Raw genomic sequence first — 3,526 nt, 5'->3', positions numbered from 1 at the left:
CAGAGGAGAAACGGTGGTGCTGTCCGGGGAATGGAAATTTTTACTTTTGTGCTAGATTAGTTCTTTACTAGTTACTAATGAATTTATGCTGATAGTCAAGGATGGCTAATGAGTTTGGCTACCAAGTTACCAGCTGATTAGTCACTTAGGGTTTAATTTGTACCTGATTCCGAGGCTTGTTTTAGAAGTTTTGCGTTTTATCAAGTGTAATGGACAACTTATAGCGATATTTGTGAAATGTTGAATTTGTCAACTTGAGAACATGTTATATTATGTGGTACCAGGTGTTGGTTCATTTAGTCAAATAGGGTTAATAGGTTTTAGACCCATTTATCATATTGTTCTTACTTCCTATTGATTCATGTTTTGCATGTGTGTCCTTTTCCGATGTTATCTTTGACCAATAACCACTAAAGAAGAACTGGTGTCCTATTGATTCATGTTTTGCATGTGTGTCCTTTTAAGATTTCTCGATTATCAAAAAAAAAAGGAAACTTCATTTTCATATTTTGCTTTCTTTTTGGGAAAAGGGTCAAATGTTCCTTGTACTTTGCAAAATGGTCTAGATATGCCATTCATTAATAGTTGGGGTCAATCATGCCTTCGACATTACAAAATTGGTCCATATTTACCCATATTGCCCAACTTAGCAAATGGAATCAATAAAATATAGTAAAACCCATAAATAAAAGGAAAATAGAAAAAAAATTTAAAAAGAAAATAAAAGGAAAAAAGAAGAAAGAGGAACACAGATTCTTCCTCCTACACCTACTAATCTGAATACTAACCTTCACCTTGCAACATCATCTCCTCCAAAGGCCATCATTATCTTCATCCCCTTCACCATGAAAAAGCCAAGGTGTCGTATATGGCCTTGTTAGAGAAAAAGAGAGCCAAAAGGTGAAAAATAGGGAGCCCAAAAGGTCATCAAAAAAGTTTTCCGAAGACCTCTACTCCCTAGTAAAGAAAGACTGAGATGAGAGGTGAAGATTTTTGGGGAGGGTAATCCGGAAATCAGCGGATCAACTTTAGGAACAGAATAATCGTAGGGGAGGACCTTTATACTCAATGGCGATGGTGTAATTTGAGTCGTTCTTCCTTCGCCAACAGAGCTCTGGCCAGCATCATTCATCGGATAAGGGCTTGCGGCGGGACATGTTTTACAATATTGTTGCCCACGAAGGACTTGAGCAGTAATAATCCTTTTTTTCTTTTATTTATATGGATTTATTATATTTTATTGTGTCCATTTGCTGAGTTGACAAATAAAGGTATATATGGGGCTATGGGCTAGTGCTGTAACGGCGAGGCATTATTGACCCCAACAATTAATGGAGGAAATATCTAGACAATTTTGCAAAGTATAAGGGCAAATTTGACCCCTTCCCTTTTTTGGTTTCAAAAAGAGGGATGCTAAATAGTAGAGATACTAAAAAAACATAAGAAAAGCACCAATGGGGATTGGGGGGGGGGGGGGAGGGGGAGGAGTTAAGGGGAGAGGAGGCCAGATGTTTATTGCCATTCTGGGTGACATTGGGACAAATTGACCTGAATATTGGTAACGGTATGTGGATTTTTGCTAGTTAAGCTGTAACTTGTAAGTTCCCATGAATTGCTTTTACCTTGATGCTCAGCTGAGTTATTCTTCTCATTTCCAATATATTTCTTTTGTCATTTGAGCTTCTAACTGTGGTGATTCAATTTTCGTATTGGCAGTTGAAGTGGATAGAACCCATGAGGTCAAAAAGATAGTGTAGGAAGGCCGCAAGATGTCCCCTCCATCACCTCAAAGTGCTCAGGCTGTGCGGATATTATGGACGTACCAGTGAACTTGAACTCGTTAGGTACTTTTTGGAAAATGCTATTGCACTCGAGAAAATCATTGTTGATTTCCGCGCTCAACATGTCTCAAGTGTCCCTTTGACACTTGACGAAATTGAGGAGGAGCAAATGGCAAGAAAATCTGCTAAGCTCCAGCTTGAAGGTGAAGTACCTCAGCATCTTGAGTTGGTGATACTGTAAAACTAAGTTAATTACGGAAATAATGTGATGGTTTTCAGTTATTTTAAATTTTATGCTAGAGTAGAAATGTATGATTGTATTTCTAAGGGAGCTATAAGTTTGATCTAATTTATATATTGAAATTTCTCAACGAATCCAGTAGTATGCTGTGTTGTTGGTTGTAATATTTGTATCAAGTCAAATATACTACTACAACAGATACAACCAAATAATTATTACTCTAAAAAGGAACGGCCATTTCAAAAGATTGCCTTGTGTTTTTTTCTTGCCCGATGATTGATGCTTTCGATTTTAAGACTCTTATTATCAATAAGCCGAGTGGACCTTGTTGTAGTTAGTAAGCAGGTACTTTCTGAAGTCTATTCCTTTGGTGCTAAGCTTAGAAAGATTTTAATTTTGAAGTTCAACAGGTTCTTTTTCCATTTTAGCCTGGTAATAAGTTGGCCCTTACCAAGGGCTGTTGTCAGGTGGAATCTTCATTAAATATCTTTTTTTTTTTCTTCTCCCGTTATATATTCACTTATCAAATGACTCATATTTATCCTTCCAAACTGAGACTGCACCAGGAATTAATTATGCTTATACTGGGCCTAGAAAATCCAGATATTGTGTTTTGCTTTCTGCCAAATGAGGTGAGTGCTCAAAGGCATGCTTTCTGTGTTATAACCACCCACGTGTTGTTTACGTTTCCTTGACCCCTATAACTATAATCTTGGACCTAAAACCAAGTTTTATAAGCAATTATTCGTTCCATTTATTTTGAGTTTAAAACTGGAATGGTAATCTGTTTGTTTTCATTTCAATAATGAGAAAACACACTGTCGTACCTTAAGTAGAAAAACAACAACATATTTGGTGTTCTCACAGTGTGGGTTTGGAGAAGGTAATATGTATGCAGCCCTTATCTTTACCTTGTGGAGATAGAGAAATTATTCCGATTGACCCTCGGCTCAACAGGTTGAAAAAGAAAAACGATAGTGAAGAAGGCATGTTAAAATAATGAAGAGAAGAAAAATAACTACATCAAAATAACATAGCAATAATAAAATCGACACAGGGAAAACAACAGGTAGTAATAAAAATTGCAGGCTAAGATAATATATAGGAGAATGATAATAATAATAATACACATGATATGGAAAACATGGAACACATACGGTATCTCAAACTCGGTTGCTTATTAACCTTCTACCCTAATCCTTGACCTCCATATCATACTATCTAGGGTTATGTCCTCAGTAAACTGGAGATGTGCCATATACTGTCTAATCTCTTCTCCCCAATACCTCTTCGTATTTCTACCTCTCCTTAGACCCACAATAGTTACTGTCTCACACCTCCTCACTGGGGCATCTGTGCAGCTCCTCTTCACATGTCCGAACTATCTCAGTCTCGCTTCTTTCGTCTTGTCAACCACGGAAGTCACTCTCACCTTGTTCTGAATATCTTTGTTCCTAATCTTTATCTCTCCTAGTATGTCCACACATCCATCTCACCATTCTCA

At 37.2% G+C, this 3,526-nt stretch overlaps 1 long non-coding RNA gene across 1 annotated transcript; it reads left to right on the top strand.

The window, feature by feature from the left end:
• Positions 1 to 540: 540 nt before the first annotated feature.
• LOC142170679 (uncharacterized) lies at positions 541 to 2,152 on the top strand. Its single transcript, XR_012700028.1, has 2 exons — positions 541 to 1,193; positions 1,717 to 2,152. It is a non-coding gene; the product is annotated as an uncharacterized LOC142170679 (long non-coding RNA).
• The last annotated feature ends 1,374 nt before the right edge of the window (positions 2,153 to 3,526 follow it).

The sequence above is a fragment of the Nicotiana tabacum genome, chromosome 16 (assembly GCF_000715075.1).
Source record: "Nicotiana tabacum cultivar K326 chromosome 16, ASM71507v2, whole genome shotgun sequence".
Taxonomy (NCBI): domain Eukaryota; kingdom Viridiplantae; phylum Streptophyta; class Magnoliopsida; order Solanales; family Solanaceae; genus Nicotiana; species Nicotiana tabacum.
This window is presented reverse-complemented; position numbering and strand designations above follow the sequence as displayed.